Source organism: Sus scrofa, chromosome 11, assembly GCF_054392235.1.
Source record: "Sus scrofa isolate SSC_HxYL_T2T_F1_AM1 chromosome 11, Sscrofa_HxYL_maternal_Yorkshire_Landrace_v2.0, whole genome shotgun sequence".
Lineage (NCBI taxonomy): Eukaryota > Metazoa > Chordata > Mammalia > Artiodactyla > Suidae > Sus > Sus scrofa.
Window position 1 is genome coordinate 19668857 of NC_139393.1, and position 22664 is coordinate 19691520.

Here is a 22664-nt window from a genome sequence, read left to right on the forward strand (position 1 = left end):
AGTAGAAAAGCTGGAAGAGACTGGGGCAGAACGATTGTAGAAAAGGTTGCCAGTGCATCACGCGCGCCTCACCCTTCTGGGTCGGGCATCTCCAAATTCCCAAGCCTGAGGGGACCACAACCCTGGAGAAGATGGGGGTGTCCCTCAGGGGAACCCTCGGGAAAAAGGCAGAGATGGACCCAGCGGGGGAGGGGGGTGTGAAGTCCTAGGGGTCCACTGGGAGGGAAGAGGGAGTCGGCGAGAAAGCGGCGCGGGCGGCGGTGGGCGACGGAGCCGAGAGGAGGGGCTAGGCGCCGTCGCCCGCCCCCTCCCCTCCCCTCGGGTGCGCTCTTTTCCTTTTCCCTCCCGCGCAGGGCACCCGAGCGCATCCCGCCGAGGCCAGGCCGCTGCAGGGGGAGGCGCCAACACGTCGCGGCTGCGGGCCCCCGACCTAGCAGTAACGGGCGACCGAGGAGGCGACGGGGATGTGACCCGGGCCTGCGATGAGGTGAGAAAATGGGGGGTGGCGTACTAAGTCCAGAAGGGGCGTCGGGCTAGAAGCGGCCCGCTCTCAGGTCCGGGGCGGCCCTCCTCTCTCCCTCACCGCAGCCCGACCTCCGGGACGCGGCGACCGCGAGAAGTAACCTCTGGGTTGAGAGCCCCGCCCGAGTCGCAAGCCCAGGCGTCTCCGCGCGTGCGCAAATTGGCTGGAGGGGGCCTGGGCGCGGGGTTCTGGGGCGACACCCCCGCCCAGGCCAAGGGCCGAGGTGTCGCGGCGCGTGCGCAAACGCGCTGGCGGGGCCCAGGCGCACGGCTCCGGGATTGTACCCCGACCCGGGCCGAGGGGGTGCTGCGCCTGCGCGAGAGGCGGAGGGGCTACGCCGCGGGGAGGGTCGCGTGTGGAGTCTCCTCAGGGCTGTAGTCGGCCCGCAGGCTTCACCTCCTTCGGTCCCGGCGGCTGAGGTTCGTCTTGGGCACGAGGGAGGCTCCTGCCTCGGAGTTTCGCCCTCCTTTCCCACTCTCCGCCCCCCGTAGGCTGCTGTCTTCATTTCTGTCGGCTCCGCTCTAGTCTCTCGTCCTCAGCCCCCGGCTCGCTGAATTCATGACTGTGCCTTGGACTTTTGGTCCTGATTTCGAGGGATAGCGCAGAAAAGTTTAAGCTAGGAGGAGCTGTTTGGGAACTGCTGTGGAGGAATGGGGAGAAGTTGCTAAAATTCCTCGTTTTAGCCGGGAGATACTGCTCTGCTTAGCCCCGGAAATAGAGATTTTCAGACGCTCAGAACTTTACTAGTGCTCCGCCCTGGTCCAGAAAGAACTTCCTGCCAGAGTTGGAAAGCGAGTTTGGAGCGAACTTTTTGCTTTTGTTCTTTGGGACATTACATAAAATGTCGAAACAGGTAGAGCCCAGGACTCTGGCAAAATGCATGTCGTAGAGTTGCCTGGTACCGTACTTGGCGACGTAGCCTTTGTCCGAGCTGAAGAGTGGTGGAATTCATAAACAGTGCTTTACAACGATGCTCCCCCCACCCCCTGACTCCGAAGTGGCAGTCGCTGTTCAGTTTCATTGAGTCTCTTGGCTTTGACCTCTCTAGTACTAAGTTCCTGCTTGGATTTACACTTTCCTGGGCAGGTGGTACTTGGTTAAGTCAGTTTCCTACTCCTGGGGCTATTCTTGGAATGATTTTTAGCAGTGTTATTGCTGTGTGCCTTGTAATGTTATATCATGAGCTGGATATAGAAGATGCTGGATGGTGGAATAGAAGAAGCATTTACTATCAGAAAATCGGAGTACTCTAGGTGAAATGTAATCTCTGTTTCCCAGGGCACTAGGCAATATGTGCATGTTATTAAGTAGTAGGTAAAGGCAAGTGGAAGGATACATTCTTGCATCCCCTATGCCTACCAGCAAGCCTTAACTGCTGTTACTGGTTTACCAAGCGGGCCTCGATCCGTAGGCCTGGGCGGTTTCCTTTATGCTCAGAGTTCACTTTCCCCCTCTACCCATATCTGCATAGCACCCAACTTCATTCAGGCTTCAAAACAATCGCAGTCACTTCAGAGGTGACTACTTCATCTAAAATAGCCACTGCTCTCCTCTCCCATGTACAACCCTGCTCTATTTGGCTTTGTAGCACTGGCCACTATCTGATATGATATATTTGTATGATCTGTCTCCCCCAGACTTAATCCCAAGTAATCATAGTAGCTCAGTAGATATTTGTCAGCTGTATAAATGAAATTGGAATTTAACTCCAGAAATATTTTACCGAAGTCACAATATGGATTCATTCAAGAAAGATTAATTGAGTGACTGCTTTGTATTAGGTCGTGTCTAGGTGCTTTAGAATATGTCAGTGAACAAAAGAGACAAAGATCCCTTCCCTCTGGAGTGTACTGTCTAGCAAAGAGTGATTTACAGTATACACATTTAATTATTTGTTAGGAAGTTTTAAGCACTCTGAAAAAAATGAAAAAAGAGTAGAGTAAGGGGGCAGAGTAGAGGGGTGGGTTGCAGTTTTAAACAGCGTGGTTATGGGGGCATGGAGGATAATCTGAAGGTTATGTTCATGATGGAGAACTGGTTTTTAAGAGTTTATCTTTCTGGGAGACACTGTTTTTAACCATTCTATTTGTCTTTCGTAGGGCCCCACAGCATGTTCGTTGTGACAAACGTAACTGTCTTTTATAGTATATAAGTGCAAAAAAATTGTTTTTCCACATAGAGTTCATATAATTCAGGATTTTACAGTTTAATGCGCCTCATGGAATGAAGGAACTGGGATCTTGAATGGAAAAAATTAGCCAAAGAAATCGTACAGATGAGTTGAGAAAAATGTATATTTTCACATGTTATTGCACGTTGCAATTGCTTCTTAATGTCCCTCTGACTGGATGACTAGTGAATTTTCTAAGAGTGGTCGTTGCATTTGTTTATTTGAAACTGTGTTGAAGATATTCACCTGGTATGATGTCATCCTTTAAGGTACTAAAGTATTGCTCTTGGAGATTTCTGAGTGGACCCACAAGCCTGACCAAACTGCAGTCCACAATTAAAGGATACTTAGAAAAGTGGGCTGATGAGAGGAACAATTTTAGAAAGTAAAGTGTTTTTCCCTTTGGCTCCTTTACTTAAGTGGATTATAAAACACTATGTTTAAACATCAAAAGTTATTAATCTAAAACTGTAGAGTACCCATGGGATTTGCTTGTGAGTTGAGAAGTTCGTCATATTTAATTTTGTTTTTATCACTTGGCTAAAGTGAAATTAAAATGCCCCTAAGATGCTGCAGCTTTTGAGGTTTACCAGAGTTGACTTGCTATTAATCAAAATTGAGCAGGAAAGAGATTTGAGATCAGGAATGGAGTTATCAGGGTTGCAGAATGACGTCAAGGACTCCTGTTCAAGGGTGAAGACGGAGGGCTATTTGGGGGTTTTTATTCAGAGGAGCAGCTAGCTTGCCTTCCTGAAAGGGAGGATCTTCATAGTGTCTTTCAGTGGAAGGATCCTTTTTGCTTTCGGTATCCAGAAAGAACATAATTTACATGGTGATCCCATCTTAACGTGAAAGTGTCCAGGGAATTTAAGGCTTAATAGTTTTTTTTCAGCATTAGTCTCACTTTGGAATGTGTGTCTTTATGTCTTTAGCTTTGTGAATCTAATCTGAGCTCATATCTAGTATGTTTATCTCCCCATGAAAGACTTTTGAGCTGGCAAATACCAGTGGGTGATACTGTGTGAGTAAATGATGAATTATGACCACATTATTATATGTTCTATATTATGCTGAGTGTATTTGACTGAAGACTATAAACTGCAAGTGGGAATGAGCCAAGGCCAAGAGGGGCTACATGTTGTAGGAATATTTGTGTTGTGGGGCACAGATCTTTAACAACTAAGATTCTATTCAATAAGCATGTTAGGGGCTTTGAAAATGTATTAGTTCTGTAAGGATCTAAATTTCAAATGGATTTACAAATGTCTCAAGTACCAGTTCATTTTAGCTAATACAACAGTCTACAACTGCATAGTTTATGTTGATTATTTTTCATATTTGAAAGTGCTTGGCTTCATATTTGCTGTGCTTGGCTGAAAAGACCAATGTTGATGAGTTCACTGATCTCTTCAAACTACATGCACCTTGGCTTTGAAGATCTGCTTGATCACTCTTGGCAAAATTTGGAAACCTTTTTACAATGAAATAAATCAAATAGCAACTGTGGAGTTCCCATTGTGGCTCAGTGGGTTAAGAACCTGACATAGTGTCTGTGAGGATGCAGGTTCAATCCCTGGCTTTGTTTGGTGGGTTAAGGATTTGGCATTGCCACGGCTGTGGTGTAGGTTGCAGATGTGGCTCTGATCCAGGGTGGTTGTGGCTAGGCTTCCGCTGCTTCTCTGATTCAACCCCTGGCACAGGAACTTCCGTATGTGCAGGTCCCCAGCCTTAAAAAGAAAAAAAATAAAATAACAGCTGTTTCTGGGTTCCATAGGTCAGTTTGCTGTTTATCATTAAGATGTGGCAGTATCATCTCCTTTGAGGTTGTGGTTTAGTTTTAGTTATGCTTTTGGCTTTTTAGTTTTGCTCATCCTGTTTATAATTGCCCCACTTTAGTTAGCAGCTGTGTAGGTATCTTACTGTTGTCATTGACTTAGGATATCTAACTCAAGTGGAGGTAAATTATACCTAAAACCTTTTTCTGCAAGTGGTAATTGGGATATGTTTAATTACTTTATGTTACATGTATACATATTTATATTATTTCTTACCTCAGATGACACCATTTAAAGATTCAGTTAAGCATGTAGGTGGGAACCATCATTATCCCATTGACATTTACTTGGTCTGTAGCTCATTAGCACACTGATAGGGTAAACTGTGTTGGTGTCCTAAAAGACACTGGTTTTCTTTCTTGTCCTATCTCTTTCATTATAAAAGCTTTATTAACTGTGTTGCCCAGATGGGAAACTTTGTTAAAAGCATGGAGTTCTGTATTGCAAGAAGACTTTTTAATAAACTTATTGAAACATCTTAAGCATAGCTTTAGAGTTGACCTCATATTAAGTTGGATTTTAAAAATACATGACATTGGGATTTCTCTGAAAAATTTCCTATTTTTTTCACTTTTTCTTCTAAGATCACTTTTAGCTAACAGATACCAGCATTTAGAAGCTTCTAATTAGTTGTAAAATGCCAGTTTCTATGGAAAATGCATTTGCTTATAGATATAGTGTGTTGAGTTAATGAGCTCTTAAGGCCCACATTACCACTGTGTTGGGGTAGTGTTGACACAAGCGCCTGTGAGCAGCCGGGTATGCTTTTGCTCCACTTTTTTTTTTCCTTTTGATGTATTTGTTTTCAGTTTAGTGCCTGCTGCAGGTACTAAATCGGTTTTGTTGAATGAGGTAGGCACATGAATGTCCTATAATCAGTTTAACTCATTTAGATTGGAGGTATTATGAAGTAATGTGACACATTATAGTATTAGCAAACACACTGATTAATACTGATTATTTTACCAATAATAACATGTAGAGACTGCCTGTTAAATGCTTTGTACAGGGAAATGAATTATTTGACTTGTTCTTCAAGAGCATTAGGAATGGCTATGTTATCATGTTCAATTATTGAAAGACTATCTTTTTTTTTTTTTTTTTAAGGACCACACCCATGCCATATGGAGGTTCCTAGGCTGGGGGTCTAATCAGAGCTACAGCTGCTGGCCTACACCACAGCAACACAGGATCAGAGCCGCATCTGCAACCTATACCCCAGCGCATCACAACGCCAGTTCCTTCACCCACTGAGTGAGTCCAGGGATCGAACCCACAACTTCATGGTTCCTAGTCAGATTTGTTTCCACTGCACCATGATGGGAACTCCCGAAAAACTGTTTTCTTGTCCACAAATCTTTACCTATGTAGTTAATTAAGAATGTAGGGAAAACCTCAAAATACAACATGTAAGAAAAATTTATCTGCCCCAAATGGGGATAATTTGGAAATAAATCATTGGACTATACAAGTTTAGGAAAATAGCCAAAATAGGAAATGTCATGCAAAAGATCACCTAGTTGATACATATTTGGTTTCAAAAATTACTCTTGTAAGAACATGGAACATTGGCTCTTGAGGGTCTCCAGTTTGGACTCTCTAAAGGCAGAGGTCAGTCGCAGGAGCTTCTGACTGGAGAAGGTACTTATTCTTCCATTTCTTTTTTTTTTTTTTTTTTTTTTTCCTCTTATTGGAGTATAGTTGACTTACAATGTTGTATTAGTTTCAGGTGTACAGCAAATTTAATCAGTCATGCATGTAAATATATATCCATTCTTTTTTTCCCCGTATAGGTTATTATAGACTATTGAGTTGATTTTCATGTGCTATACAGTAGGTTTTGGTTAATCATCTGTTTTGTACAGTAAGTAGTATGTTTGTGTTATTCCCACCCTCCCAATTCTTCCCTCCCTCCAGTTGTTTCACCTATGGTAACATAAGATTGGTTTTGAAATCTTTTGTTTTTTAAGTAAGTTAAATTTTATATCATTTTTATTAGATTTTACATGTAAGTGAGAAAACATCTTTCTCTGTCTGAATTACTTCACTTAGTATGATTATCTCTAGGCCCATCCATGTTTCTGACATTATTTGGTTTTTTTTTTGGCTGAATAATATTCCATTGTATATATGTACCACATCCTCTTATCCATTCCTGTGTCAGTGGGCATTTTGGTTGCTTCCGTGTCTTGGTGACTGTAAACAGTGTTGCAGTGAACATTGGGGTGCATGTATCTTTTCAAATTAGAGTTTTCTCTGGATATATGCCCAGTGAGATTGCTGGATCATATGGTACTTCTTTTTTTTAGTTTTTTTAAGGTTTTTTGTATATTATTTTATTTTTTATTAATTTTTTAATGTAAGTGTTGTTGATTTATAATGTTTCTTCAATTTTTATTGTGCAGTAAAGTGACCCAATCATACACAGTTCCCTGTACTATACCGTAGGACCCCACTGCCCATCTAGTCCAAATGTAACAGTTCACATCCACCAACCCTAACTCCGTCCATTCCACTCCCTCTCCACTCCCCCTTGCAATCACAAGTCTCCTTTCCTTGGCCAGGATCTATTTCTCTTTTGTAGATAAGGTCATTTGTGGCATATTTTAGATTCTACAAGTACGTGATATCATATGGTATTTGTCTTTCTCTTTCTGACCTAGTATGAGAATCTCTAGGTCCATCCATGCTGCTGCAAATGGCATTATTTTGTCCTTTTATGGCTGAGTAGTATTCCATTGTATATATGTACCACGTCTTCTTAATCCCTTCTTCAGTCAGTGTACATTTAGGTCATTTCCATGTCTTGGCTCTTGTGAATAGTACAGTGATGAACATGGGGGTTCATGTATCTTTTTAAATGAATGTTTTGCCTGGATATATTCCCAGGAGTTCAGTTGCTGGATTGTATGGTAGTTAAAATGTTGTGAAGAACATTCTTGGTAATTTGTTAGGAATTGCATTAAATCTGTAGATTGCCTTGGGTAGTACAGTCACTTTGACAGTATTGACTCTTCAGTCCAAGAGCATGGTATATCTTTCCATCTGTTTGTGTCATCTGTGATTTCTTTCTTTTTTTTTTTTTTTTTTTTTTTTTGCTTTTTAGGGCCATATCTGTGGCATGTGGAAGTTGCTAGGCTGGGGGTTGAATTGGAGCTACAGCTGCTAGCTTATGCCACAGCAACACAGGACTCACCACAGGGCCATCACAACTCACCACAAGGCCAGATCCCTGACCCACTGAGCAAGGCCAGGGATTGAACCTGCATCCTTATGGGTAGTAGTCAGATTCATTTCCATTGTGACACAATGGGAACTCCTCAACTTTGATTTCTTTCATCAGTGTCTTATAGTTGTCAGAGTATAGGTCTTTTGTCTCTTTAGGTAGGTTTATTCCTAGATATTTTATTCTTTTTGATGGAATGGTAATAGGATGGTTTCCCTGATTTCTCTTTCTGATCTATCATTGTTAGTATATAGAAATGCAATTGATTTCTGTGTATTAATTTTGCATTCTGCAACTTTGCCAGATTCATCGATGAGTTGTAGCAGTTGTCTGGTAGTGGCTTTAGGATTTTCTTAGTATATCATCTGCAAAGAGATAGTTTTAGTTATTCTTTTCCAATTTGGATTCCTTTTATATCTTTTTCTTTTATGATTGCCATTGCTAGGACTTCCAAAACTATGTTGAGCAACAGTGGTGAAAGCGGCCATCCTTGTCTTGTTCCTAATCTTGGTGGAAATGTTTCAGTTTTTTTCCATTGAGAATGATGTTAGTTGTGGGTTTGTCACATATGGCTTTTATTAAGTCGATGTAGGTTCCCTATGTGCCCACTTTCTGGAGACTTTTTATCAGAAATGGATGTTGAGTTTTGTCAAAAGCTTTTTCTGCTTCTTTTGAGATGATCATATGGTTTTTATTTTTCGGTTTGATGTGGTTTTATTTTTCAGTTTGTTGATCAGTCAGTTGTGTATCACACCGATTGACTTGTGAATACTGAAAAATCCTTGGGTCACTGGGATAAATCCCACCTGATCATGGTGCATGATCCTTTTAATATATATTTGTATTTGGTTTGCTGGTATTTTGTTGAGGATTTTTACACCTATGTTTATCAGTGGTATTGGCCTGTAATTTTCTTTTTGTCTGGTTTTGGTATCAGGGTGATGGTAGTCTTATGGAATCAGTGTGGGGGTGTTCCTTCCTCTGCTATTTTTTTGGAAGAGTTTCAGAAGAATAAGTGTGAACTATTCTCTGAAGTTTTGATAGAATTTGCCTGTGTAGCCATCAGGTCCTGGACTTTGGTTTTTTGGAAGTTTTTAAATCACATTTTCAATCAGTATTTGTGATTGGTCTATTCATATTTTCAATTTCGTCCTGGTTCAGTCTTGGTAGGTTGTACCTTTGTAAGAATCTGTCCATTTCTTCTAGGTTGTCTATTTTATTGGCGTATAGCTGCTCGTAGTAGTCTCTCATGAATACTTGGTATTTCTGTGTTGTCTGTTGTAATTTCTCCTTTCGCATTTCTAATTTTATTGATTTGAGCCCTCTCCCTTTTTTTCTTGATGAGTCTGGCTAAAGGTTTATCAATTCTATTGATCTTTCCCAAGAATCAGCTTTTGGTTTCATTGATCTTCTCCATTGTTTTCTTTGTCTCTATGTCATTTATTTCTGCTCTGATCTTTATAATTTCTTTCCTTCTACTAATTTTGGGCTTTGTCTACCTTCTCTAGTTAGTCTAGGAGTAAGTTTAAGTTGTCTATTTGAGCTTTTTCTTATTTTCCGAGATAAAATTATATTGCTATAAACTTCCCTCTCAGAACTGCTTTTGAAATGTCCCATAGGTTTTAGAAATTTTTATCTTCATTGTTATTTGTCTTTAAGTATCTTTTGATTTCCTCTTTGATTTCTTCAATGATCCATTGGTTGTTCAGTAGCATACTGTTTAGTTTTCAGGAGTTTGTGTTTTTTGCTGTTTTTTCCTTGTAGTTATTTCTAGTCTAATTGCATTGTTGTCAGAGAAAATGCTTGAAATAATTTCAACTTTTTAAAAGTTACTAAGGCTTGGGAGTTCTCATCGTGACTCAGTGGTTAACAAATCCAACTGGGAACAATGAGATTGCAGGTTCAATCCCTGACCTCGCTCAGTGGGTTAAGGATCTGGCGTTGCCGTGAGCTGTGTTGTGGTGTAGGTCACAAATACTGCTGGGATCCCACGTTGCTGTGGCTCTGGTGTAGGCCAGTGGCTACAGCTCCAATGAGACCCCTAGCCTGGGAACCTCCATATGCCGCAGGTGTGGCCCTAAAAAGACCAAAAGACCAAAAAAAAAAAAAAAAAAGTTGCTAAGGCTTGATCTGTGTGGCTCATGATGTGATTTATCCTGGAGAATGTTCCACGTGCACTTGAGAAGAATGTATATTCTGCTGCTTGGGGGTGGAATGTTCTATAAATGTCAGTTAAGTCTCTCTGGTCTAGGGTGTCATTTAAGGCCTGTGTTTCCTTGTTGATTTTCTGTCTGGATAATCTGTCCATTGATGTAAGTGGGGTGTTAGAGTCCCCACTGTTATTGTATGACTGTCTCTTTCTCCTTTTATGGCTGTAGCAGTTGCCTTATACATTGAGTTACTGCTATGTTGGGTGCATATATATTTACAATTGTTACATCTTCCTGGATTGGTCCTTCGATCATTGTGTAGTGTCTGTCTTTATTTCTTGTACCCTCTTTTATTTTATTTATTTATTTATTTTTTACTTCTTTTACCCTTCTTTATTTTAAAATCTGTTTTTTCTGATGTGAGTATTGCTACTCCTGCTTTCCTTTGATTTCCATTTGGATGTAATATTTTCCTCCATTCCCTCACTTTGAGTCTGTGTGTGTTCTTAGGACTGACGTGGGTCTCTTAGCATATTTAAGTATATATTTATTGCCGTTTTGTTAATTGTCTTGAATTGTTACTTTGGTTCCTTTTTTCTTCCCATCTTCTTTTCTTGTCTTCTCTTATGATTTGCCAACTATCTTTAGTGTTGTCTTTGGATTGCTTTTTCTTCTTTCTTCCTCCCTTCCTTCCTCCCTCCCTTCCTAACTTACTTTCTTGCACTGTAGGTGCAGCATATTGAAGTTTCCAGACTAGGGTTCGTCAAAGAGCTGCAGCTCCTGGCCTGTACCACAGCCACAGCAATGCCAGATCCTAGCCACTTCTGCGACCTGCACCATAGCTCACAGCAACGCTGGATCCTAACCCACTGAGCAGGGTCAGGGATCCTACCCACATCCTCATGGATACTAGTTGGATTTGTTTCTATTGCACCACAAAGGGAACTCCTGCTTTTTCTTTTTTTTATGTGTGTGCCCATCATAGCGTTTTGGTTTGTGGTTCCCTTTAGATTGGGATGTAACCATCTATATGTGTACAGAATTGTTTTGGGTTGCAGTTCTCTTAATTTCAAATTCATTTTCAGGGTCTGCATTTGTCTTTGCTTCTCATGCTTGCTAGTTTTGATACCATATTTGTCAATGGGTGATTTTCTGCATTTATATTATTTTGGTCAATACCAGTGAGTTTTCTCATTTGAAATTTTCTTGTTTTTAATTGTGGCTTTTTATTTTCTGCCTAGAGAAGTTCCTTTAGTAGTTGTAGAGCTGGTTTGGAAGTGCTGAATTCTCTTAGCTTTTTCTTGTCTGAAAAGCTTTTGCTCTCTCCATTGAATCTGAATGAGAGCCTTGCTGGGTGTAGTATTGGTGGTTACATTTAATGTTGTCCCAGATGTCTCTTAGACGCTCTTCAGTTCTTTTCATTTTCTTTTTTTTCCCCCTCTGGCATTGATTTCCGTCATTCTGTCTTCCACCTCACTTATTCATTCTTCTGCCTCCATTATCCCGCTGTTGATTGCTTCTGGTGTGTTTTTCATCTCAGATGTTGTGTCATCCATCTTAGTTTGCTTGTTCTTTAAATCTTTTAAGCTCTTTGTTAAACATTTCTTGTAACTTCTCTATCTGTGCCTCTATTTTTTCCCCGAGATCTTGGATCATCTTTACTATCATCACCCTGAACTCTTTTTTAATTAGATTACCTATCTCCTCTTTATTTACTTGTTTTTTTGTGTGTTTTTGTCTTGTTTCTTTGTCTGAAAGCTATTTCTTTGTTTTGTAAGGTCTGACTGTCTGCATTTATTGTCCCCTTGACAGCAGGTATGTAGACGCAGCAGCTGGTGCCTAGTCTTGGAGGTCTCGGGGTGGTAGTGGCTCACGTGTTCTCAGAGCCCATGATAGGAGCAGTGGTATTATGCTACCTCCTCTGGAGCCAGGTGGCTGCTAGGAATGGGGCCTATGAGAGAGTTGGTGATGGTTCACAGGATTGCTTTTGTGGTCAGGGGGCAGCACTGGCTCCTGAGACCTGTCTAGCTGTTAGGTAGCTCTCAGGACGATGTCCTGTAGTTGGCACCTGAGCAGCCCCTCCTCTAGATCGTCCCTTTGTCAAGGAGCCCCTTGGGACTGCTCCCTATAGTGGGGGCAGGGGCCTTTCTTTAATCTCTCCCTTTGTTTGGCTGGTCTAGGGAGTCTTCTCTGTAGCCCTAAGGATGGGGGCTGCTCCCTAAATGTTGCTCAAAAGCTCTCTCTGTAGCTGTAGGACCTGCAGTGTTCTGGCAGTCCCTTCCCTTACTGGGCAGATAACAGAGTGCTTCCTGTAGCCACAGCAAAGTAAAATGTGCACCAGCAGGGCCCTCTCAGCCCTTTTGAGTAGCTGTGCAACTTAACCCTGCTTCTGCAGTGCCCTGCTTGATTGTTGGCAGAGGTCATGGAGCTTGTGCTATTCTCGAGATCACTCCGCCTGCTCACTGTGCCTTTGAGACTCCCAGAACTGTTTGTGGTGTTTCTGAAATAACTTTGCCAGTTCAGTGGGCTTTTTGCAGCTCTCTGCCCACCCAGCAGGCCCCTCGCGACTCTCGGAATTACTTGTGCTGTTTCCAAAATAACTTTCTCTGCTCCCTAGGCAAATTGTGACTCTATGCCCACCCGGAAGGCCCCTGGCGACTCTGGAACCATCCACACCGTTTCCGAATTCACTTTGTTGGCCCCCTAGGCAGATCACAGCTCTTTGACTGCCCAGAAGGACCCAGACCCTTGCAATTGCCCAGGGTTTGTGCTGTTTCCGAAATAACTTTCGCCACCCCCTATGCAGATCATGGCTCTTTGCCGACATACCAGGCCATGCATGACTCCCTGAGCCTTCTGCACTGTTTGCAGCAATTGCTTCAGTGTTCCCCTGCCTGGCTGCTGTCGTGGGGCCTGTGTTATTCCCGAGTTCCCTCTGCCTGCTCCAAGGGTTCCCTATTCTTGCTCCACTTTCTCTGTAGCCTGAAGGGCTGTGGGCTTCTCCCCAACTATTGCTAAGTAGCTGCTGCTCAAGGATACATCCTGGAGCTGGAGTAGTTGGCGTGTTGCAGCCTGAGAGCACTTGCAGAGGGTAAGATTCCAGTGGTAGATCCTGCTCCTTCCTGCCAGGCCTCCCCCAGCAGTGGTGCACATCTTCCAAGTCCAACCGTCTTTCCTCAGCTTACAGCCACAGATGTGGACTTTCCAGACTCTAGTCCTTCCAGGCTGTCTCCATGCTATTAATCCTAGTTTTTCCCCGTGTAGCCAGACCCAGCTCTCTCTCTGAGTCTGATCTCCAAAGCTGGAGTTTCAGTTCCTGGCTGCTGGCTGCACCAGCCTGTGGTTGGGAAATGCAGGCCAGTGACGGTGACAGGAATGCTTCCACTTTAACTGCTTTACATCAGTTGTTGTGTTCTTCTCCGGTCCTCCAGAGTTCCCCCTCTGTCCTGGCTGGTTTCCTCGCTGGTGGGGTACTTTCCAGGGGGTGAGGGTTTTTCCTTTTTCCAGCTGCTTCCTAGGGGTACGAGTCCAGGCCTGCTTTATTTCTCTTTTTCTTTCCTTTTTTCTTCGGTCCTGCTCAGTTTTGTGAAGTTTTCTTGTTCTGTCAGAATCCTGGGGTCTTTTGTCGGCATTCAGAAAATTTTCTCTGTGAATTGTTCCACATATAGATGGAATTTCAGTGTATTTGTGGGAGTAGGCGAACCTCATGTCCTCCTCTTCCGCTGTTGTCATTTTCTTTCATTTTTAAAGTTTTCTTTTAGGGAATCTGCATGCTGTTCTCCATAGTGGCTGCACCAGTTGCATTCCCACAAGCAGTGTAGAAGGGTTCTTCCCCTTTATACCCTCGCCAGGATTTGTTGTTTGTAGACTTTTTGATGGTGGCCATTCTGATAGGCGTGAGGTGCTACCTCATTGTGCTTGTAACTTGCATTTCTCTCCTAATTAATGATGTTGAGCATCTTTTTGTATCTTTTTCTGGGATTTTTTTTCTTATTCCTTTATCTGAAACTCTAATTCTCTGCCCTTTGTTTCTATTTATTTATTTACTTTTGTCTTTTTTGGGCCGTACCCATGGCATATGGAGGTTCCCAGGCTAGGGGTCCAGTTGGAGCTGTAGCTGCCAACCTATGCCAGAGCCACTGCAACCTGAGATTTTAGCTGCATCTGTGACCTACACCACAGCTTACGGCAACTTCAGATCCTTAACCCACTGAGCAAGGCTAGGGTCGAACCCCAGTCCTCATGGATGCTAATCGGGTTTGTAAACCACTGAGCCACGATAGGAACTCCTCTCTGCTTTTTTATTTTGTGTAGATTTTTAGTGTGGTCTCCTTTTTGCAGACAATACGGTTGTAGCCTCTCTTGCTTCTTATGTCTGCCTCCCTTGTGGCTGAAGTTAGTATGCAGGCTTGCTGCAAGCTTCCTAATGGGAGAGACGGGTGCCTGCCCACTGATAGGTGGAGCTGATTCTTAACCCTCTGGTGGTTGGGGCTTTGTCTCTGGGTGTGATTAGAGGTGACTGTGTGTCTGAGAGATTTTTAGGCAGCCTCTTTGCGCTTGAGTGGGGCTCTGTTCCCACCCAGTTTGTTGTTTGGCCCAGAACTTCTCAGCCGTGTTGGATGGGGCCACATTTTTTGAAAATGGCCACCGTTAATGCTGGTGATTATTCCCAAGACTTTTGCCTCCAATGTCCTTCCCCTAAGTGAGTCACAGTCACTCCCTCCTTTCCCAGGAGATCCTCTTAGAACTGCAGGCAGGTCTGACCCGGATTTCTATGGAGTCTCTGCTTTGCCCCGGGGTCCAGTGCACATGAGAGCCTGTGTGTGCCTTAACAAGTAAAATTTCCACTTCCCCTAGTCGCATGGAGCTTCTGTTCACTAGCCCTGTTGGCGCTCAAAGCCAAACGCTTCTGGGGCTTCTCCTCTTAATGCCAGATCTCCAGGCGTGGGAACCTGATGTGGGGCTCAGAACTCTCAGCCTCTGCCATATAGTTACTTTCTGGTCTGCGGGCCACCCACCTGGTGGGTATGGGGTGGCTTATACCATGTAATTGCCCCCCCTACTGTCTTGATGTGGCCTCCTCTTTGTTTTTTGGAGTAGGATATCTTTTTTGATAGTTTCCAGTCTATTTTGTTGAAGGTTGTTCAGCAGCTGGTTGTAATTTTGCTTTTTTCATGAGAGAAGGTGAGCTCCAGTCCTTCTACTCTGCCATCTTATTGTGTGTATTAATTTTGTATCCTGCCACGTTACTAAATTCATTGATGAGCTCAGTTTTCTGGTAGCATCTTTAAGATTTTCTACTATAGTGTCATGTCATCTGCAAACAGTGATAGTTTTACTTTTCCAGTTTGGTTTCCTTTTATTCCTTTTTCTTTGATTTCTGTGGCTAGGACTTCCAAAATTATGTTGAATAACAGTGGTGAAAGTGGACATCTTTGTCTTGTTCCTGATTTTAATGGAAATGCTTTTAGTTTTTCACCATTGAGAATGATGTTAGCTGTAGGTTTGCCATAGATGGCTTTTATTATGTTGCCCACTTTCTGGAGAGTTTTTAATCAGAAATGGGTGTTAAATTTTGTCAAAAGCTTTTTCTGCATCTGTTTAGCTGATGATTTGGTTTTTCTTCCTCAGTTTGTTGATGCGGTATGTCACAACTTACTAATTGGCAGTTATTGAAGAATCGGTGTGTCTCAGGGATAAATCCCACTTGATCATGATGTATGGTCCTTTTAACATATAATTGAATTGTTAGCTAGTCTTTTGTTGAGGATTTTTGCATGTATATTTATCAGTGATATTGGGCTGTAATTTTCTTTTTTTGTGGTATCTTTGTCTGGTTTTTGTATCAGGGTGATGTTGGCTCATAGAATGAGCTTGGGAGTGTTCCTTCCTCTGAATTTTTTGAGAGAGTTTCAGTATAATTGGTGTTAACTTCTCTGAATGTTTGAAAGAATTTGCCTGTGAAGAAAGAATCAAGTCCTGCACATTGGTTTTTGGAAGTTTTTAAATCTGTTTGAATTTCACGGCTTGTAATTGGTCTATTCATATTTTTAACTTCTTCCTGGTTCAGTCTTGTAAGGTTGTACCTTTTTAAGAGTCTGTCCATTTCTTTTAGGTTGTCTATTTTATCGGCATATGGTTGCTTGTAGTAGTTTCATGTGATCCTTGATATTTCTGTGTTGTCTGTTGTTAAGTTCCCCCTTTTCATTTCCACTTTTGTTAATTTGAGCCCTCTCCCTCTTTTTCTTGTCAAAGGTTTCTCAGCTTCTGGTCAGAGGTTTCTCAATTTTGTTGATCTTTTCAAAGGACCAACTTCTGGTTTCATTAATCTTCTGTATTTTCTTTGTCTCTATTTCATTTATTTCTGCTCTGATGTTTATGATTTCTTTCCCTCTACTAATTTAAGCTTTGTCTTTTCTTTCTTCTCCAAATGGTTAAGATGTAATGTTATCTGAAATTTTTCTTGTTTCCTGAGATAAGCAGTTCTTCCCTCTCAGAACTGCTTTTGTTATGTCCTGTAAGTTTTGGATTGTCATATCTTTATTGTCATTTGTCTCTAACTTTCGATTTCCTCTTTGATTTCTTCAGTGATTCATTGGTTGTTTAGTAGCATATTGCTTAGTTACCAGGAGTTTGGATTTTTTTGCTTTCCCCCCCCCCCCCCTTCTAGTTGATTTCTAGTCTCATAGGGTTGTGGTCAGGAAAAATGCTTGATATGATTTAAATTTTTTAAAATTGTGTTATGGCTTGATCTGTGGCCTAAGAGGTGATCTATCCTGGAGAATGTTCCATGTGCACTTGAGAAGAATGTATATCCTGTTGCATTGAGATGGAATGTTCTATAAATATCAGTTATGTCTGTTTGGTCTAGGGTGTCATTTAAGGCCTGTGTTTGTTTCCATGCTGATTTTCTGTCTGGAAGATCTGTCCATTGATGTAAGTGGGGTGTGAAAGTCCCCCACTATTGTATTACTGTCAATTTCTCCTTTTATGGCTTTTAGCAGTTGCCTTATATATTGTGTTGCTCCTATGTTGGGGGGATATATATTTACAGTTGTTATATCTCCTAACTGGATTAATCCTTTGATCATTATGTAGTGTCCTACTTTGTTTCATGTGCCCTTCTTTATTTTAAAGTCTATTTTGTCTAATATGAGTATGGCTGTCCAGCTTTCTTTTGATTTGCATTTGCATGTAATTTCCTCTTCCATTGCCTCATTTTCTGTGTGTATGTGTCCTTAAGTCTGAAGTGGATCTCTTGTAAGCAGCATATAATGGGTCTTGGTTTTGTACCCATTCAGCCAGTCTCTATCTTTTGGTTGGAGCATTTACTCAATTTACATTAGATGAAATTATGAATATGCAGGAACTTATTGCTACTTTCTTAATTGTTTTGGATTTATTATTTTAGGCCTTTTTCTTCCCTTCCTCTTTTGTTCGCTTCTCTTGTGATTTGCTGACAGTCTTCAGCTTTTATTTGGTTTGCTTTTTCTTTTTTATGTGTCTATTATAGTTTTTTGATTTACAGTTCCAGTTAGGTTATGACATAGCAATCTAAATATGTACAGAATTGGTTTTGGTTGCTGGTTTTTTAATTTCAGTTTCAAATGCATTTGATTTTTTTTTTTTTTTTGCTTTTTCCATTATTATTATTACTATTTTTTATCTTTTTGCTGTTTCTTGGGCCTTTCCTGCAGCATATGGAGGTTCCCAGGCTAGGGGTTGAATTGGAGCTGTAGTCGCCGGCCTATGCCAGAGCCACAGTAATGTGGGATCCAGGCCACATCTGCAACCTACACCACAGCTCAGGGCAACACTGGATCCTTAACCCACTGAGCAAGGCCAGAGATTGAACCCTCAACCTCATGGTTCCTAGTCGGATTCTTTAATCACTGAGCCACGACGGGAACTCCTTTTTTTGCTTTTTAGGGCTCTACCTGTGGCATATGGAGGTTCCCAGGCTAGGGATCCAATTGGAGCTACAGCTGCCAGCATACGCCACAGCCACAGCAATGCAGGATCTGAGCTGTGTCTTCGACCTACACCACAGCTTACTGGCAATGCCAGATCCTTAACCCAGGGATGGAACCTGCAACCTCATGGTTCCTAGTTGGATTCGTTTGCTGTGCCATGATGGGAGCTCCTCAAATGCATTTTCAGTGTTCTGCATTTGTCCTCTTCTCACACTCAGTAGTTTTGAAATCATATTGGTCAGTGGGTCATTTCCTACTTTCGTGTTATGTTTCCTTTTACCAGTGAGCTTTCTCATTTCTGGTTTTCTTATTTCTAGTTGTGGCCTTTCCTTTCCCATCTAGAGAAGTTCCTTTAGTTGTTGTACAAGTAAAGCTGGTTTGGAAATGCTGAATTCTTTTAGGTTTTGCTTGGTTGAAAAGCTTTTGATCTCTCCGTCAAATCTGTGAGAGACTTGCTGGTTTTAGGTTCCTCCCCTACATCCCCTTCAACATGCCTTGACACTCCCTTCTAGCTTGCAGAGTTTCTGCTGAAAAATCAGCTCTTATCTTCATGAGGGTTCCATTGTATGTTATTTATTGCTGTTCCCTGTGACTTTTAATATTTTTTCTTTGTATTTAATTTTTGTCAGTTTGATTAGTATGCGTCTCGCTGTGTTTCTCACTGAGTTTATCCTTCCTGTATGGCATTGTCTGTGTTTTTGCAACTTGTTTCCTTTTCCACATTAGGGAATTTTTTTTGGCTATAATCTCTTCAAAAATTTTCTCTGGCCCCTTCTCTCTCTCTCCTCTTTCTGAAACTCCTATGAAGCAAATGCTGGTATGTTTAAAGTTGTTCCAGAGGTCTCTTAGACGCCTCAGTTCTTTTTGTTCTTTATTTTTTTCTGTGGCAGTGATTTCCACCACTCTGTCTTCCACCTTAGTTGTTTTTCTGCCCCTTTCCCACTCTTTATTCTTTCTAGTGTATTTTTCATTTCAGATATTGTACTATTCATCTTAGTTTGCTTGTTCTTTAAATCTTCTAGCTCTTTGTTAGTCTCAATCTGTGTCTCCATTCTTCTTCCAAGATCTTGGATCATCTTTACTGTCATCCCTCTGAATTCCTTTTCAGGTATCTCTTCATTTAGTTTTTAATGTGTTTTTATTTTGTTCTTTTGTCTGAAAACTATTTCTTGGTTGTTTTATGTTGTTTCACTTTGAATGTTTGTGGTCTCTTTGACAGCAGGTATGTAGATGCAGTAGCTGGTGCCTAGTCCTGGAGTTCTTGGAGGGGGGTGGCAGGCAGGTCAAACATACCCAGAACATGTGATGAGAGCAGTGGCATCACACTACCTCTCCTATAGCTGGATGGCTCTTAGGGATGGGATACATGAGGTTAGTGGCAGTAGTTCAAGGTTCACAGGACTGTTCTTGTGGGAGGGGTGTGGTATCAGCTCCTGCGACCCCTCCTGTGACCAGGTAGCTCTCAGGACCGTTTCCTATAGCTGGCAACATCAGCAGCTGCTCCTATGATCCTTCTCTTTGCTGGGCTTTTCATGGGAGGGCTCTCTGTAGCCACAGGGATTAATGCTGTACCCATGGTCCCTCTCTTTGCTAGATGGCTTGTGAGGAGCGCTCTCTGTAGCCCCAAGACGGGGGCTGCTCTTGTGGCCCCCCTCCTTGCCAGGTGGTGGGCTGGTAGGATTGCTCTCTGTAGCTGTGATGTGGGTGATGGCTGCTTCTCCCATGGCTAGGCAGCAGCTGCTCCTGCTATGGCTCCTGGAGCTGGAGCATACTGGGTCCTGCCACCTTAGTGCGTGGGGGAATAAGGCTGTGGTGGTGGATCCTGCCCCTTTGCTTCAGCACCCCTAAATAATGGTGCTTGGCCTCTAAGCCTGTTAGGGCTTCCCCAGCTTACACCCTTGAATGTGATCATCCCAGACTGTAGGTCCTGAAGTTCTCCTTGCATGTGGCCAACCCTGGTTTCTTCCCACAGAGCCATCCACAGCGCTCTGAGCCTGATCTCAAAAGTCTGAGTTCCACTTCCCAACCCTTGCCCGTATCAGCAGCAGATGGTTGAGAAGTGCAAGGTGGCAACACTGACTGTGTAGGACTGTTTTTGTTAGACTTGCTTCAAACCAATTGCTGGGTTCTCCTCCAGGACTCCAAAGCCCCCCCTCTGTCCCGGCTGATGTTCTTACTGGTAGAGGTACTTCCCAGGGTGCAGGAGCTTTTCTTCTTTCCAGATCCTTCCTGGGGTGCAGGTCCTGTTCCACTTCCTTTCTCATTTTCTCTCTTTTTTTCTTTTGTCCTACCTGGTTTAATGAAGATTTTCTTGCTGTATCAGAATCCGGAGGTCTTTTGCCAGCATATTCAATGTATTTGGGGGGGGGTGGGTAGGTGAGCTTCAGGCCCTACTATTCTGCCATCTTTGCCTTTTCCTCTCTCTCCTATTTCTTTTTGTATTGCAAGGCAAATATCAGTATAGTAAGATTCTATAATAACATAGTTTTTCTTATTACTGGTTCAGCAAGTTAACACAGCAGTCTCCATGAGGATGCAGGTTTGATCCCTGGCCTTGCTCATTGGGTTCAGGATCCAGGATCTGGTGTTGAAGTAAGAAATAAATAAGAAACGTCTTTTCAAAGCACAAGGCACTTTTTAATATGAGGGATGAACTATACACATGAGCCAAGTCATGTATCCCAAAACACAAGGAAAAAAAAACCATAAAGTAACGTATAGTAAGTATCCTATGGGATGATCTTGGGCCATGACACTGCCACTATGAAGAAGAGCTTCCTAGTACAGATGCCAGCCTCTGCCCAGTGTCTTTAAGAAACATTGGTCTCCTGTGCAAAAAATAGGCAAATTTGTAAACAGATCAAGACCAGAAGTAGAAAACACATTCTTACTCAGTTTTTTCTGTTTAAACTTTTTCATCCATGGTATTTAAAATACCATACTTTGACTATGTCATTGATTTATTCTTTTCCTCTGCTGTTGGTAAAACTTGATTTTACCGATGGTGAAAGAGATTGTGGTTTATGAGTTGTCATTATTAAACTTATGTTAAGTTCGTATGTTCATGGTAAAGGCAGTATTAAAATGGTGGTATTCTGATTCTTCAGTTTTCCTTCATGAGTAACCTTTTCCTCCCATACTCAGATGATTAATTTAACTTGAGCTTAAAATCTTGAAAACTGTCTTTTCATTTGGAAAAGCCAAATCATACCAATTCATTGAAAGAATTACATGGCAAATTTTGCCTTTGGCATTCCCTCCATTAAGATTTTCTTATGAAAACATTTCCATCAAAGTCTAGCTATCTATATATAGGTAGCCATTACACATTAAAACAGTATGGTTTTCGGAGTTCCTGTCATGGCACAGTGGTTAACGAATCCAACTAGGGACCATGCGGTTGCAGGTTCAATCCCTGGCCTTGCTCAGTGAGTTAAGGATCCGGCATTGCTGCGAGCTGTGGTGTAGGTCACAGACGTGGCTCGGATCCCGCATTGCTGTGACTCTGGTGTAGGCCCGCAGCTACAGCTCTGATTCGACCCCTAGCCTGGGAACCTCCATATGCCATGGGAAAGGCCCAAGAAATGGCAAAAAGACAAAAACAAAAAACAAAAAAACAGTATTGTTTTCAAACTTTTTTTTTTTTTCCTTTTATGGCCACACCTGTGGCACATGGAAATTCCCAGGCTAGTGGTTGAATCAAGGCTGCACCTGTGGCCTGTGCCACAACAGCCACAGCAGTGCTGGATGCACATGCAGCCTGTGCTGTAGCTTGGGGCAATGCAGATCCTGGATCCTTAACCCAGTGAGCAAGGCCAGGGATCAAACCCACATCCTCATGGAGACTGTTGTGTTAACTCGCTGAACCAAAATAGGACCTCCATGTTTTAAAACTTTATTGAATAGGGTATCATATGTGTCATTCTGTGACTTAGTGATTTTTGATTAAAATTGCTTTGGAGATTTGTCTGTGTTGATTTTATGTATATACGTACTTATGTATGTATGTATGTATTTTAGGGCCTCAGGTACCACATATGGAAGCCCCCAGGCTAGGGGTAGAATCAGAGCTGTAGCTGTCAGCCTACACCATAGCCACAGCAACACCAGATCCAGGCCGTGACTATGACCTACACCACAGCTCATGTAAACGCCAGATCCTTAACCCACTGAGCAAGGCCAGGGATCAAACCCACATCCTCACAATCCTAGTTGGGTTCATTACCACTGAGCCATGATGGGAACTCCTGTATGTGTTGATTTTAGGTAATTTATTTTCATTGTTGTATGGAATACAGGTGCTACCGTTGATGACTTCTGTTGTTGGAGCCTGTAGATCAGTTCTTTCTTCTATTTCTAATTTTTATTTTGCTATTGCAAACAATTGTGTATATGTTCTAGAGTTCATCTAGGCCAGTGTTTTCCAAACTACAAGGTATGACTTATTGGTGATCTGGAAATTATTATAGTGGGCTGAAACCAGCATTAAAAAAAAATGAAATAGAAAAGCATAGAACAGGAGAGAGGATATCACTGTTTCAAGTAGGAGGGGTAAGAAATATTTTGTGAAACTCTTGTTTCAAATATATATATATATATATATATATATATATATATATATATCCAAAAAGACTTAAAGACATTGCTCTGGCTTAAATATTGTTGTTTTCTGAAATGATTGTACCAGTTTACATTCCTCCCAGCAATATAAATGTGCCTTTTGATCTGCATCCTCATAAACACCAGGTAGCATCCCCTTCAGTTCTGCAGCTCTGATCTGTGAGCTC

At 42.1% G+C, this 22664-nt stretch overlaps 1 protein-coding gene across 50 annotated transcripts in view; it reads left to right on the forward strand.

Annotated features, from left to right (window-relative positions):
* The first annotated feature begins 335 nt into the window (after nt 1–335).
* RCBTB2 (RCC1 and BTB domain containing protein 2) overlaps nt 336–22664 on the forward strand; it is a 76325-nt gene continuing 53996 nt past the window's right edge. For 35 of the 50 annotated variants that reach the window (XR_014819365.1, XR_014819362.1, XR_014819366.1 and 32 more), the window contains exon 1: nt 336–487. The gene's annotated coding sequence lies outside the window, so the exon portion shown is untranslated. Of the gene's footprint in view, nt 488–831; nt 943–22664 lie in introns of those variants that run through there. The other 15 variants (XR_014819367.1, XR_014819372.1, XR_014819361.1 and 12 more) reach the window with 1 other exon arrangement.